This window comes from Sinocyclocheilus anshuiensis, unplaced genomic scaffold (assembly GCF_001515605.1).
Source record: "Sinocyclocheilus anshuiensis isolate Anshui unplaced genomic scaffold, SAMN03320099.WGS_v1.1 scaffold1014, whole genome shotgun sequence".
Taxonomy (NCBI): Eukaryota; Metazoa; Chordata; class Actinopteri; order Cypriniformes; family Cyprinidae; genus Sinocyclocheilus; species Sinocyclocheilus anshuiensis.
Window position 1 is genome coordinate 523575 of NW_015540943.1, and position 16918 is coordinate 540492.

Sequence of the window (16918 nt, forward strand, 5' to 3'; positions counted from 1 at the left end):
AGCCGTCCAATCAATGGAGGAGGGGCGGGACAAATACTACACCGACCAATCATCCTACTTGTACAACAACTGAATAACAATAGAGAAGTTAATATTGCTGGTTACTGCATTTTTATATTCAGTAATATTCTTCAAAATGAGATACTAGTAATGCGTTACTGCCGTGGATATTCCTAATCATAGCAACCAAAGCGTCTCAGCTGGAAAAACGCTGTGCCACCAAAGCGTTTTCAACCGCCACCAGCTGGCCGTTTTCAGAAGAGCGCCTGACATTTTTCAGCTGGCTAAAAACGCTTTGATGGATACGTTAATTGAATATTTATTGTTAGGCATATGGCTTATTAGTCTTTTTTTGCATTTATGCAATATACTGGAGCCAAGCCTGAGAAAGTAGACCAGAATATTACACTGCGTTCCTGGACACGCAATTTCCGTAGCTGTAATTCATAGATGGGGATTATGCTAATTGTGAATGAGCGTGCACGAGCGCCCTATTTACGAATAATTGTAATTCATTAACAAACACATGTTTAACTATCAAATCTGATGACTACGAAGCGTTTGTGAATCCAGAGGAGAGTTTTCGGGAATGTCCGTTTTATGCGCAAATTACTCAGAACTTACTCCTATATTTACAAATGTTTTATGAATGAGGCCCATTAACATTTTTGAATGTTTTATGCGACGTGCAGCAAGTGTATGTTAGCTTATGTCCCGCCGGTTCATATGTACGCATACCCTCCTAACCACGCAGCAGATTCGTTCTGAATGAATCTCATCCCAAATCGTCCCTCTCTAACATTTTCGTCTCGTTTTTATTAATTGAAGAAAATATCAATAAATTTAAATCATAGTTTCTGTCATTCAAAAAGAGTTTTAGTTCATTATCGTCTCGTTGTCGTCGGTGAAAAAAATGTTGTTGACAAAAATTATTCGTAAACGAAATTAACACTGACGCAGAAACGCATCTTCAGGTGCATCCGTCCCTGAGATTGGTTTGCAACGATTGACCTGAAGGATGCATACTTTTATGTGTGGATCCTTCCGCACCACCGACCATTGCTGCGATTCGCATTCGAAGGACGAGCATATCAGTACAAGGTCCTGCCCTCCGGGCTGTCCCTGTCGCCCCGTATTTTCACGAAAGTTGTGGAGGCAGCCCTTGTTCCCCTGAGAGAGTAGGGCATTCGCATTCTCAACTACCTCGACAACTGGCTCATACTAGCTCAGTCTCAGGATCAGTTGTGCGAACACAGACTTGGTGCTCTCGCACCTCAGCCGGTTGGGCCTTCGGGTCAACTGGGAAAAAAGTAAACTCTCCTTGACGCAGAAGATCTCTTTTCTCGGTATGGATTCGGTCGAGCACGCCTCACGCAGGGACGTGCTCAGTTGGTGTTGAACTGCCTGAATATGTTCAAGAGCAGGACGGCGGTCCCACTGAAACAGTTTCAGAGGCTCCTGGGGCATATGGCAGCTGCAGCGGCAGTCACACCGCTGGGGCTGCTTCATATGAGACCACTTCAACACTGGCTCCATGGCCGAGTCCCGAGGTGGGTGTGGCTACGCGGCACTCACCGGGTCCAAGTCACACCGGCCTGCTGCCAAACCTTCACCCCGTGGTCAGACCTTGCTTTTCTAGCAAGGTAGTGCGACGACAACAGTGACTGGTCTTCTTGTTGAGAGCCCCGGCCTACACCAAAAAAGGGTGTGGGAGGCTCGCACAGGACACTGGAAGGGGCAGCATCCATGGCGCTTTGATTGGGATCCCAATTCGTCGGTCACCGACGTGACGTCGAGAATGAGCGACTGAAAGGGAATGTCTCGATTACGTATGTAACCCTCGTTCCCTGAAGGAGGGAACGGAGACTTCACTTTCCGTCCTGAGCGGCTGGGTCACCGGCTCGGCTCCTCAGCGAAAATCTGGTATGCGCTGCACCGGTTGCCTTTTTATGCTCACGCTGTAATCAGCGGCAGCTGGATGCAATCATCGCATGCCAATGTGCATTGGCTCATTTAGTTTACACTCAAAGTGGATTGGTCTCTCTAAGCGAGATCCCAATTCGTCGGTCACCGATGTGACGTCTCCGTTCCCTCCTTCAGGGAACAAGGGTTACATACGTAACCGAGACGTTATTTTTAACGATCGTTACGACAATTTCTTCAATACTTTTAACAACTTTCCTAAACTCTTACAGTTTTTTACGATCGCTATGACAGTTTTTCAATACTATTAACAATTTTCCTAAACTGTTAACACAGTTAGCACAACATCCATCTGTGTAGGCTATATAATTAACACATTTATTGTTGCTTTGACACAAAATGCACTCAGTTAACACAAATTTAAAATGCTTGAACTTCTCTTACACACAAGCTCAACCAAGACCAAAACAATGGATTTTTACTGCCAAATTTACAAATGCTTTCACACTGTATGTCAGAACAGTTAACATAATGTTCTAAACCTAACTTATAGGCTAAAGTCAAAGTGAACAGCTTTTCATATTGTGAATTGAAACACAAATATATCCCCTGTATTTTATTCCATTGTTTATGAGGAACAGCTGATTGAAGTTATGCAAATTTATAAATTACATCTAGGAAACACACTCAGGTGTTGAGGTTCTTTCAATTGCATGACCATATGGTATACAGTAAAAAGACACTACTTTGGGCTGATTTTGTGTGTAAAAGTGCACTTCTGCATAAATGTGAGATTGGCCCCTACAACACCGAACACCTTCTCCTGATTTAGAAGACCTGCATGAAAGACTGGTGCCAGAGGTAGAAAGGGGACAGGTGGGTGACCACTTGCCAATGTATGTGATCACATGGGACAATGTTGCATTCCACCATCCCTGTGCAGTCAGAGCCTTGTTTGACGCACATCCGAGGATGATGTTCCTTTTCCTTGCCCCTTACTCCCCTTTTCTCAACCCCGTTGAGGAGTTTTGCTCAGACTGGAGATGGAAGGTTTTTGACCATCGTCCACAGGACCAAATGTCCTTCCTGAATGCAATGGATTCTGCATGCCAAGACATCACAGCTGAAAACTGCAGGGTTGGATAAGGCATGCCAAAAGATTCTTCCCAAGATGCCTTGCCAGAGAAGATATCAGGTGAAGTGTCCTTTTTTTGAAAGACATCTAAATTTATCTTGAAAAAAGCTTGCAGAATATATAGATTTTTGAGAATCACCCTTCAATCTTTTGGTTTACTTTGCTGGATATAGCAAATGATGACAAAATAAACATTTGAAACAAAATAAATGGTCTATGCTTAATTTCATGAAGTGTGCGATTAATCGTGATTAATCCCAGAAAAAGGATGTGATTAATCAGATAAAAAATTGTAATCGATTGACAGCCCTAATATATATATAGTATATATATATTTTTTTTTCACATAATATATGGCAGTTGTATCACATATTTTTGTTATCTTGCAGTAATGTCTTGTTGCAAATAAAACATTTACTGCATTAATTTAGTCTCTGTCATCTTCTTTTTTTTATAAACCGTATGCGTATTTCTATAAAGCTACCTGAGATGTCACGGTTGCTACAGTGTAGGAGCGAGGAACGCAGAGACGTATGAATTGCAAGAATAACAGTCTTTACAGTAATAGACAAACCAAGGGTTACACAGGGTAGGCAGGAGACACACGTAGCACCATCAGGAGACGAACAATACCGGACAAGGAAACATGGAGCAGACAACACTAAAATACAGGTTAAATGACAATATGTTTATTTAGAATTTGGGAGAAATGTTGTCAGTGGATTATAGAAAAAAACAAAAGTGTTCATTTTTCTCAAAAACATACCTATAAATAGTAAAACCAGAGAAACAGATAATTTTGCAGTGGTCTCTTAATTTTTTCCAGAGCTATATTATTATCATGGGGGGGGGGGGGGCCACGAATTTATATATTTAAGGTTTATTATTAGTAGTAGTAGTATTTAATAACAGGGTAATGTAACAGCAAATACACATTCAAATACCACAGATTTCAAATTATTTATTTTTATTTAATTAACGATTATTGTGAATTATGACTCCATAAAGTGGATTACAAAAGTCTTTGAGGCCTTGACACCTGATATCTGGTTAAAATCAAGTTTGATTTGGTCATTAAATCACATTCAAAGTACAGACGCACACAAGAATGACATTATTAATGTGACATGGTCAGAAAACATAAAACAGTCCAAATTAAAGTAATAATTGAAATATATTGCACATATATCGCAGTAGGTTTTTGGCAAAACAAGATAAAATAGTGATTATTATTTAAACAAGATAAAGCATTGATTTTTGCACAGACAGATGATTGACAATTAATGAAGTTGATTTGCTTGAAATATACTGAAATGTATTAAATCATCCCACACATCAGCAGCTAATTTTTAAGTGTGCATATACAACACACACACACACACACACCAAGTTAATCACATGTAAGATTAACTAACATTTTCATACATTTGTATGTCAGGTAAACTTAACCTTCAACCTTGCATTCGCAGCCTGTGACATGCCTGTATGTGAAGTGGGTTGGGGAGTTTTTACTGCAAGTCAGGGTGATTTCTCTCATCTCATAAGCCCTCTCCTTACAGCACTGGTGTCTCTGTTCAAGCTGAAGTGTGCCATTAGTATGAACCCACCTGCAAGACAACACAACAAATAACTGCTGAACTCAGGGGCCACATATACAAATGTTACAATGGCTACATACGGTTTGTAAAATCAGAGATAAAGCACTAAACAGTATTACACAATAAACAACATTTTGTACAATATTACAGTTGTTTTTTGCACAAAATGTGTGGTCCTATTATTATTCAGTAAAAAGTCATAGGGTCAAAGTTTCTGAGATTATATCTCATCCCTCATCACAAATAATTGTACTTTCATATTAGGAAATTATTTGCATCTTAGCTATTGTATGGGGCTAAATGCCTCCCCTAGGGAAAAATTGTTTAAAAATATAACATGAACATATGAACAATATACATGCAAAGTACGAATACATTAATCCTCAGTAGAGTACTGTTTTTTTTTTTTTTACTTTATCTTAACTTAATTTGTTAATATTGTCTTTGTAAATAGCTCTATACATTTTGTCTTTTGTCTTTTTCCACAATTTAAGCACATTATTTTGCACTATAGTCTAAGCGGCAAATAATTGGCCAATATGAAAATACAATTATATGTCATGCTCAAATGTTTCTAAAATGGGGGATGAGACTCAATATTCATACATTTGAAATCTAAAAAATCTCTGTGCTGAAAAAAAAAGTCAAATGTTCTGACAATACCCCATAGTGGCCAAAAGGCTATTGTCAAGGAATTAATTAATGATTGGCAGGTGTGTGCTTATTGCTTTTAGTTGCATATTATCTTTGTAATAATACAACAGACCTTTTCATAAACATCCAGCTAACAAAGTGTCTGTGCCTCTAAAATAATGAAGACTAAATTATTCTATCTTATTTTAGAAACAGACTGATGATGTTAAACTTGCCTGTTGTGTGTCTCACACTGGCCCTCACAAATGGGCAGCTCGACTTCCTGTGTGCAGTCAGCAATTGTGAGGTTCATCCTTATCAGTCTGGCAGTGCATGTAACATTACCTATGATGAACAGAATAAAATAAGCAACATATTCAGAGGTGTAAAAACAAAATAGATTTGTATAACCTTACAAATGTCTAATAAAAATGACCAGTTAACATAAAATAATAATTGTTTGAATGAATGTTCAAAAGCACAGACAAGTAACAACAAATTCTACAAACTAAAAATCTTAAAAGAATAAATAAAATACATACATATATATATTTTTTCTCCATTATAAAGAAAATTATTTTTAATTATGTGTCTTCTCTTAATATAATATAATAATATAATATAATTGTTTTAATATCATTTATTTTGTGAGTGTGTGTGTATGTTTTATTTTGTATAATAGTATAATCATACAACTGAATGATCTAAGGACTCTTTGTAGCAGCTTGTGTCTGTGTTACTTCAAGAGAGCAAACATACATTTGTGTTGTTTTTTTTCTTTCTTTATTTTATATTCATTCTTCATCTATTCATTCATCCATTCATTAATAATCATTTATAATAATAATTTAAACAATTATATGCTCATTTCATTGCTTCATTCATTGATCAGTCAAATTATATTATATTATATTATATTATATATTATATTATATTATATTATATTATATTATATTATATTATATTATATTATATTATATTATATTATATTATATTATATTATATTATATTATATTATATTATATTATATTATATTATATTATATTATATTATATTATATTATATTATATTATATTATATTATATTATATTATATTATATTATATTATATTATATTATATTATATTATATTATATTTTCATTGTTGTTTAATCTTATGATGGTGTGGTTTCAAGGGATTTTTGTCTTCACAATTAAAAGAGTTTAGTGTCTCTAAATCATGTTTTTTAACGTCACATGATGTTGTGGTGAAGCAGTAATTTTCCATTGCTATTGCTTGTGGTATAATAACACTTGTTGGATTTGTGCTGGTCAGAAGATGTCTGAGCATTTAAACATATATAACTACACAGTCAAAACACTGGTTCCCCTTTGAATGGGAACTCGCACTGCGTCCCCTAGAGGACACTTTGGTGGAACGCCTTCAGCATGACCGGTGTCTGAAGTGCATGTGGAAACATAACAATGAACTTGACATTGGCCTATGACGTGCTACTGGTGCGACCAAGAGTATAAGGGCACCTGTAGAATACGTCATCAGCTTCTTGTCTTTGGGAGCCGTTTGTTTGTGTGTGCGTGTGTGGAAGGATGTGAACAAAAGAGAAAAATAAGAAAACATGAGTGAGCATAGATTTAAAAGATGTGTTCCACCGTGCAAAAGATTCATCACACCCATCACAACATCCCCATGAGCTATGTGTGATGTGTCTGGGAGCGCAGCATGCATGGTCAGCTCTCAAGATTCTCGTGATTCTTTCACGATAAAGCTGCTGCGCTTCCGCTTGCCTCTCTTTGCGGAGGACGGAGGCCAATCGTCTGCGCCCCGCAGTTCTGCTGCCGAGGCAGAGCGCTGTCTGCAATCGTGGGGCTTGCAGTTGGATCTGGCTGACGAGCTTGGGACGGGTCTTTCCCTTTCTCAATCCTCGGTCGCCAGTTCTGTTGCTCTCGAACCGAATCTGGAAGCCGGGTCTCTGGTTTCTTCCAATCCGGCGGAGAGCATGTTACTCAGCCACTGTTGCTCCGAGGAGCTAGACGTGACAGGGTTCGAGGCTCCTACTTTGCCCTCGAAGCCATGCCAAATTACATCTAAGCTCGTGGGCAAGGCATAAGCGGTGGTTGGGCAGGCTGGCGGTACCCTGCATACCATTTCGATATTGCAGGCATAACAGGCGAACCTGCTAAAGGATGCTGATGCAGTGGGGGGCGTGGCTCCTGCTGAAATTGAGGAGCTCCACTGTTTTTCCGATCTTGCCTCTTGTCATCAGCCACTCTCTTGCAGTCCCGGAGAGGCATTTGTGGCATTAACCTGTCGGGGCTAAAGGAGAAGGACAGGTCCCTTCTCCATGATGCCCCTGTTTCGCCTGCCGGACTTTTTGGAACTGCTGTTGGGACAGTAGTCCGTAAATTCAGGGAGGCGAGGGTTAAGTCTGCGGCGTTTGAATGCCACATCCCTCGCTATAGGCAGTGTCCTTCTGTTCTCCCACCTGAATCTGAGCCTGCTGCTGGGCCCACCTGGCGGCAGGGTCAGAAGGCAAGCATAGCTGCGAGAGCCCTGCTTTTGAAGATTCAGGGTGCTGGGCAGCGGCCTTGCTCAAGGCAGAGGCAGGGCCTCAGGGAGGTCATCGAGGCTAAGAAGAGCAAATTGAAACCCTGAGGTCCCATGTCTTAATGTTTTAAAACACCCCTGAGATTTTTATTTTAAATTTTTATGATTGAATTCATTATTAGCTTTCTTTTACAACAAATTAAATATATTTTCTTTTTCTTTACTAACTACAATTTTTGTCATGTATTTGCAATCAGTAAATGATTACAATTTGTAAGTAGTCTACCCAGCTCTTGTGGTACAATAGTATGGTAAGGCTTCCCCGTTGTATCACACTTAAGCTGTGAGATGTGTTTGGGTGGGCTATTTCGCGACTCACATCCCACTTCCTCAACTGTTATCCTCACAGTGTTACGAAATTGAACTATGATTTCAAGAAGATGGGCATTTCGCCTCTTGCATTCCCACTTCTTATATCCATTGCGTAAAAAGAGGGACAGAGCGGTTTTCCCTCTGTATTGCGCCTAAGACTGTGAGATGCATGCAAAAAGGGTGGGCTATTCCGCGTCTCACGTCCCACTTCTTCAGCTGTGATTCTGACAATATTGTAACGATTTAAATCATGACAACTCTCGGAACATTTTAGCATGGTGATGGATATGACAATGTTAATGTATTTGGTCTTGGCGGAACAGATGTGCTACGCTGCTGCTGAATTGCTGCTGCTGTTGGTTATTGCTGTAGTTGTAGATTATTGCTGCTGCTGCAAGCAAGTACAGGAACTTGCTACTGCCAATGCATATGGCGATACGGTGCCGTGAGTATTTAAGACATACTGCTGCTGCACAAATGGCATATAAAATAACCCCGTAGCAGATCTGTACAGGTGGAGCTGGGGAAGGTGGAGGGTTTCAGAGAACTCTGAAAGCGCGCTGCAGGAATCTCAAGTGAATGCTAGCCAGCCATATAAATGCAAGGCAGTAAGCTCATTGGCTGCATATGCAGCATGAACCAATCAGCTTGTGCCAAGTCGTTTAACTCTCTGAATATCATCAGTTACGTTAACACCCCGTCAGCCTGCGCCATCTAGAGTTTCATGACTGAACTATATATTTAAGAAAATGGGCTTTATGGCTTCTCGCGTTCCCACTTCTTATAATATGTTGTGTAATACTACGGAGGGGCTTTTCCCTCCATATTGCGCTTACTGCTGTGAGATTTGCGTGAAGAGGGTGGGCTATTCGGTGGCTCGCGTCCCACTTCTTCAGCTGTGATCCTCACAATATTATAACCTTTTAAAGAGCAGGTCATATGGTATTTTAAATTGTCCTAATATTGTGTTGGAGTCCCTTACAACAGGTTTAAATGCACCCAAGGTCAGAAAACATTGTAATTTTTTCAGAATATACATTTAATACTAGAATCATTTTTCAATGATTTCGAACCAGTTCTAAGCTTAAGGTCTGTAAACCCCTCCCTTCCATAAGCCTACTCTGCACTGATTGGTCAGTTAGTCAAGTCTGTTGTGATTGGTCTTTCCGTATACAATGCGTGTTGGAAACAAAACTCCCATTACCATAATAATTTTTTTGCTCCGGAAGTCCACAGGGTTACTTGTAAACAAAGATGCTATAAGGTTACAAATATGGCATCGATATTACCTTATCAATTCGAGCCCTAGCCCGAGTCCGAGGATGATACCAATGCAGTCGCTCATCCAGCAGGGGCACTGAAATCTGGTTGGCCACCCCAGGTGCCCCTCTACCAGATGTCTTGCGATTCGCTTGTTTTTGATTAAATTTCTAACTGCATCAGTGGCAGATGCTAGGCAGCTGCCTAAGGCGGCTTTCTTCTATATACTTAATTTTAGGCAGTTTCTATAGAGTTATCTTAATGACAAATGTCACTCGCAAGCAGATTTCCTTTCGTTCTCCCACAAAACTGGACATGTGCTTTTAAATAGACAGTGTTCTTTAATGAATTGGCTCTGCTCTTGCTCAGTTCACGAGTTCCCACTTACATATAATTAGCTGAAGTATAGTAATGCATATTTGGCATGCTGTCCGGGGAAGGGCTCCGAGCTCGGGAATGGCCCGAACCCAGAGTATGGGTAATGTTGGAAGACGTAACTCGGGGGAGAAGAATTGTTAAATAAATTATGTTATTTTTGTTTTCATTGCGCTCAAAAAGTATTCCCGTAGATTTGCAAAACTGAAGTTGAGCCACTGATGTCACATGTACTGTTTGTATGTACATGTACATGTCTGAGAGCTCTCACATTTAAATAAAAAATATCTTAATTTGTGTTCCGAAGATGAACGAAGGTCTTATGGGTTTGGAACGACATGAGGGTGAGTAATTAATGACAGTAATTAATGACATTAATGAGTAATTAATGATCCTGTAATGTTTTTTTTCTTTCTCATCATGCTCATTTTGGTCATTTTGTGGCCACCCTCTTTTGAGGCAGTGCCCCAGCCTGGCCCCCCATTATTTTGGGGTGAACTAACCCTTTAATAGTGTACCAAAGATCCTGTAATGTTTTTTTTCTTTCTCATCATGCTCATTTTGGTCATTTTGTGGCCACCCTCTTTTGAGGCAGTGCCCCAGCCTGGCCCCCCATTTAAAATGTTCTAGCCACCGTGTTATCGGTTGTTCCATTGCTACAATGGTTGCCACAGAGTGGCATTTGTGATTGACGCTCTTAGAGATCGAAGTGAAGAAGTTATTTCTCCTTGAGGTCCTGATCTTGCCCTCTGGCCTCTTTGGTATTGCCAGGAACACAGTAGTCCAGAGGTTCATAGAGTTGAGGATTCAATCAGCAGCATTCAAGAATTCATGAGGCAATCTGCTATCTTATCTTGTCCAGAGCAACGCTGTTGTCTTAGTATGCTTCTCTGATGTAAGGACTACTGAGGGACACCCTTTGCACAGAAGGGGCCCTATCATACACCCGGTGCAAAGCGGCGCAAGGCACGGCACAAGTGTTTTTGCTAGTTTCAGTCCGACGCAGTTCGCATTTTCCCGTCCTGCGCCGCGTTGTTTAAATAGCAAATGCATTTGTGCCCATTTGTGCGCCCATGGGCATGCTGGTCTAAAAAAGGTGTGTTTAGGCGCATTGTTGGCCCGTTGCTATTTTGAGGAACTGAAAATAGACTGCACCATAGACCAACTCAAACCTGGTCTAAAGTCTGGCGCAATATTTTTTCTTTGTTATTTAAAGAATGTGTTAGTAATATGCGCCTATAGGCGGGTGCACAACGTGCGTACACTTTCCTTATTACACACACAGGGATGCGCAGCAGCCCACAAACATTTTTAAAAATGAAAAATTACATTCCGCCATGTAAATAGCGAATCCACCATGGCGCGAGCGCAACTGACTTTTAAAGGGGATGGGAGATGAGACTCTGATTGGTTTATTGCACGTTACACCCAAAAATCACCCATTACTCATTAAGAGAATAGGGACAACCCGTTTAGACCATGCGCCTGGGTGCGCCGACCATTTTCCCGTCGTTAAACTAGCAAAAGTGGATTCGGACACGCCCTGAGTGCACCTGCGCCGTGTGCTTTAGACTATGCGCTTAGATCGTTAAAATAGGGTCCAAAGTGTTTTCACGGTGAGATGATGTGAAGAATAGGTGATTGATGAGATAGAACTGGAAAGCTGAAATTTTCCTCTTCTCCTAAGAAGAAGTTGATGTAAACTGAAAGGAAGGGCAACTAAAATTATTGAAAGTGGTCAATATGTCTATCGACATCCTGCTTTTCCATGGTTTGCCCTTACCTGAGTAATAGGAAGGCTGACAGGTTGAAGGTAGACTGCCTCACGGCATTCCTTTTTCTAATATGTTGTCCACTTCAGCATAGCTAGTAGCTGCTCCTTTATGGACCCCTCCCTGGAAAGTGCATTTACCCTAAGAGCTTGGTGAATGATATTTGAAGGGCAGAACATGAATTCATCCCAATCTTTCATTCAGCCAACCCTCCCCAAATATTTCATTTGGGTTTTACAGTAGGGATATATGCTTCCATTTGGATGGGTTGCTCTCAAAGGTCTCTTCTAGGTTGTTGATCCACAAATGTAAAGGCTGACATAATGGAGGTAGAGAGCTTCATGGCTTCCCTCCATTTAACTCATTGCCTACTTCTGTGTTATGCTGCAGGTTGCTCCTTGACGGATCTTTTGAAGAGTACCTTACATCAATTTAGGGTATAAAGGTTGTCGAATGAGAGTTACGATAGGCAGACCGCGACTACGCCCCACTCTCTCATCTGGCCGCCCTCCTCAAACATTCAGTTTGGGTTTTAATGTAGGGATATATGCTCCACTATGGATGGATTGCTTTTAAGAGCTTTTCAATTTGCAGATAACTGGGAATGGCTTATGTAGCGGAGCAGTAGTCTTCCCCTTCCAGAATGGAAGCTAAGCTGTCGGCAGACACAGCTGAAGCCACTAGGGGCTCTAGCATATAGATTTGGTCTTAGGACCAGTTTGGTTGCAGGAATGTCCCTGCCAGGTAAGTATTATGGGGTACTAAAAGGTTGAATCACCCAGTGGCTCTAGGCAATAAGCTTTTGGTCACTTGTTATGCGTCTGTATGATAACCATGAATTCACAGCTATTGAGAAGAAATTTGTTCAGTATGGCATAGTAGGTATTAACGTTCTAATAGTGTCAACACCATGATACAGAGCAAGGCTCTCTCAAAAGGGAATGTCTTAGGGTTATGTATATAACTTGGTTCCCTGAGATGGGAACGAGACACTACGTCGTGTCACCATACTTCAGGCATGCCTGCGCTTGCATATTCCTTCAGACAAATTGAAGCTTATGATGCCAATCAAGCATGTTTTTTGACACCTGGACACTGTGGTCCCTGGAAAGTAGACAGCTGCCTTGGCTTGAAGCTAACATTGTTCTTGCAGTTAACATATGGAGGTGACATCAGGGAAGAACTAGACCCCACTGTGCTATGGTACAGTTCCATTACAAGACCAACTAGAGTGAAACATTTGTGTAAACCTACATGAATAGCAGCAATGATGTTCATCCCACATTCGTAAATCCTGGATACACACAAAAAAATAATACATTAATTTTATAGATGATAGAACGAAAAGAAAAAAAAAAAAAGACTTCTCAACTATGCACATGAGCAACAAACTTGATTCAGTTTGTGATACTGACGTAAGCTTGGTCATTCTCACCTCAGCACAGGTTTGCACCGGACACACGGTTTTCTCAACCTCAGTTCCTGTCTGACTACAGCTGAAAGACTCACAAGGACGTGAAGGGTCTGTCCACTGATCACCCACCTGAATCCACCAGAGAAAGAGAACATATACATACATTTTTCAATGTATTTTGTGTTAAATTTAGTTACAGCAAGGTATTTTAAAGGGGCCTCTAAAACTATACAAAACAAACCTCTTATTGTGAGTAAATATGTGAACTATTTCCTTTACCTTGTAAGTTATTCCATTGTACTCGCAACTCTTCTCAGCTGTAAAAAATCAAAGAAAACATACTCTAAATCTATTTTTGCAACAGTGGACCTCATGAAATAATCAATTAAAAAGAATATGTATTTATTCCAAGCACCAGTGGCACTCTACACTATGTTATTCTGTGGGAAGATAGCAACATTACTGCAGATCTGATTGTCACAGCAATCAGAGACCAGACTGGAGTAGACACTGCAGACTGGAGTGGGATCTCGAGGTTTGGGTATGCACTCTTCAGTTCTAGTCTGGTTATTACATGTGCATATATGACAGTTTGATTCCCATACTGCCCCCACCTTACAGAAAGACGAAAGATTACTGTTATGCAGTATTCACAATAAACATCTATTTACAGATATTTTTTAACAGAAGTTTGTGGTTTTACTGTTAAATGAACTCTTACCGGCATGGGCTCACCCAATGGCCCTTTACATGCTGAAAAATAAATATATAAGATATGAATATATATGCATATCTAAATGACTCAATTTAGATGTTATTTGCATAAAGCATTGATTATTTAGGAAAACTAGCAAAGTATTTTTGCAATATATATATATATATATATATAATTTATTTTTAAAAAATCATCTCCAGGTTACGCATGTAACCATGGTTCCCTGAAGGGAACGAGACGCTGTGTCCAAACGCTACGGGAACGCCTTCAGTGTGACCACGCTCTGAATCACATGTGTAATCAGTCCAATGGATGGGCGAGACATCACGGGCGGGGTTACGTAATGACCAGGAAGCTTAAAAGCATGTGCGGTGGAACCGGCGTCAACTTCTAGGAATGAAGCAAGCGCTCGCAGGGATGCCGGAAGTATGGCTTCGAGACACAGCGTTACATGCGTAACCTGAGACGTTCCCCTTCAGGAACTCGCGCTGCGTCCGAAGACACTATGGGAACGAGATACCCACGCCACCAGACTGACAAATCCTGCCTAGTGTATACTAGGACAAGAGAACAGAGGAGCCCGGAGTGGATCGCATGTCAAGGCCATAGAACCTCATGGGAACGAGAATGCCCACGCCGCCAGACTTACAAATCCCCGCCTAGTGTGGAAGAGCTCAGCTAAAGCGAGAGAATGGAGCCAGGAGTGGCGCAGAAAGCAGGTAGGCATCAGACAAAGTAGGCGGGGACATCCCGCCCAAAGGCCAACTTCAGAAGGAGTGAGTCTTGACCCCCAAAAGAGAGCACTCCGTCCCAGCGCACTCTCTCCAGAACTCCCGGGAGCAGAGCAATCAGGGGAAAAGCATACAGACGAAGCCTCGGCCAAGTCTGCACCATAGCATCCAGTCCGAGAGGAGCTGGATGAGTCAGAGAGGAGTTTGCCCTGGGACCACACATGAATCTGTACCTCCTTGTTGGTTGATATAAGAGACCACCGCTGTGTTGTCGGTGCGCATCAACACATGGTGATCTCTTAGGTCTGGGAGAAAGTGTTTCAAAGCTAGAAACACACCAATTGATGTGCCACTGAGATGGCGACCACTCCACAGACCGCGGGCCGAGCGGCCACTCATGATCGCTCCCCAACCAGTGAGGGACACGTCCGTCGCTAGCATTGCGCGGCGACAAGGTGCTCCCAGCACCGGGCCCTGAGGCAAGAACCAAGGTTTCCTCCACATGTCTAAGGCATGTAGGCACCTCCACGTGACCTTGAGCATACGAAGCGGGTTTCCCCTCGGGGAGAACCCCTTGGTCTTGAGCCACCACTGTAGGGGTCTCATGTACAGCAGGCCAAGAGGTATAACGTTGGACGCAGCTGCCAGCAGACCCAGCAGTCTCTGAAACTGCGGACAGGGGACAGACTTGCCTGCATCGTGGTCAAATCCCACACCATGCCCAGATAAGTGGTCCTCTGAGCTGGAGAAAGCACACTTTTCTTGGCGTTTAGTCTTAACCCCAATTCTTTCATGTGAGCAAGAACAACATCTTGATGTCGAACCGCCATCTGCTCTGATTGAGCCAAAATCAACCAATCGTCGATATAATTTAGTATGCGGATGCCCTGGAGTCGCAACGGAGCCAGAGCAGCATCCACACACTTCGTGAAAGTACGGGGTGAGAGTGCAAGGCCGAAAATTCTTTCATGTAAGCAAGAATGACATCTCGATGTCGAACCGCCATCTGCTCCGATTGAGCTAAAATCAACCAATCGTTGATATAATTGAGTATGCGGATGCCCTGGAGTCGCAGGGGAGCCAGAGCTGCATCCACACATTTTCGTGAAAGTGCGGGGTGAGAGTACAAGGCCGAAAAGAAGAACCCGGTATTGATAAGCTTCGCCCCCAAAAGCAAACTTCAGGAACTTCCTGTGATGAGGAAGGATGGAGATATGGAAGTATGCGTCTTTTAGATCGATCGTGACAAACCAGTCCTCGGACCTGATCTGAGACACGACTTGTTTCAACTGATGCAGATCTAAAATGGGACGCAACCCTCCATCCTTCTTCGGAACAATGAAGTACCGGCTGTAGAACCAGGATTATCTTTTGTGTATAAGAGAGTGTTTGCTTCTTGTTCCATTACCAGAGCCTGCTCGGGACCCACCAGAGTGGGGGTAATCCCGTTGAACCAAGGCGGAGGAGAACCAAACTGGATTCTGTAGCCTCTCTCTACAGTGCGTAGGACCCATTGAGACACATTTAGCAGTAGTTTCCACGCTGCTAAATAGTCTACTAGGGGAATCAGTCTCTCGAGACTAACCTCTGGTGTAATCAGAGCGGCTAGCTCGGTGCCCTGAAGCAGCGAACCGGCAGGGGACGGCCATACTAGCTGCTCTTGAGACCTCCATGGAGGTAGCGAGCCCCTTAACTCCGCTACGGTTCCGGGCGGTAACTGAGAGAAGCGCTCGCCGGAGAACGCTGCGCCCTGGAACACTGGCAAGCTTGGCAGACTGATCTTCTGAGGGCACTGAGGAGAGATGGGCACCGTGTAATGCGGTGTACACCTCTCGTCCCCAGAGGGGCCTGCCCTCTGAGGTCCTGAGCCACAGCATCAGGACTCTCATAGCTGAAGTCTCCTATTGAAAACGACGGCCCTCAGACCCACGTCGTCTGTTAGGAAGACTAGACAACATCCTGCTCGGGGCAGGACCCATCTAGACGAGAACCGAACTGGATTCTGTAGCCTCTTTCTACAGTACGCAGGACCCATTGAGACACATTTGGCAGTAGCTTCCATGCTGCTAAATAATCTACTAAGGGAATCAGTCTCTCGAGACTGATCTCTGGTGTGCCCAGAACGGCTAGTTCGGTGCCCTGAAGCGGCACGCCGGCAGGGGATGACCGAACTAGCTACTCCCAGGCCTTAGGCATCAGGACGTTTTAGACGAAGACTATCCAGCGAGAATGACGGTCCTCAGAACCGCCTTCCACTAGAAGCCTTCAGCCTGGGAGCGCCCCTATGACTATAGACTCTGCGGAGTACGAGAAGTGACGCCCCCAGAATGAGGAGCTGGAACACGGTAGGTTGGGACTGCTCCCGCCCAGCAGCCCCTGCTGACCGCCTCAACCTCCTCAGAGTAAGAGAGGTTAACGCGTGCTCTCACTCGAGAAATTTATATCC

The 16918-nt window shown here is 42.5% G+C and overlaps 1 pseudogene; it reads right to left on the reverse strand.

The window, feature by feature from the left end:
- Window positions 1-4502: 4502 nt before the first annotated feature.
- Window positions 4503-16918, reverse strand: part of LOC107689736 (mucin-2-like) — an 18525-nt pseudogene continuing 6109 nt past the window's right edge.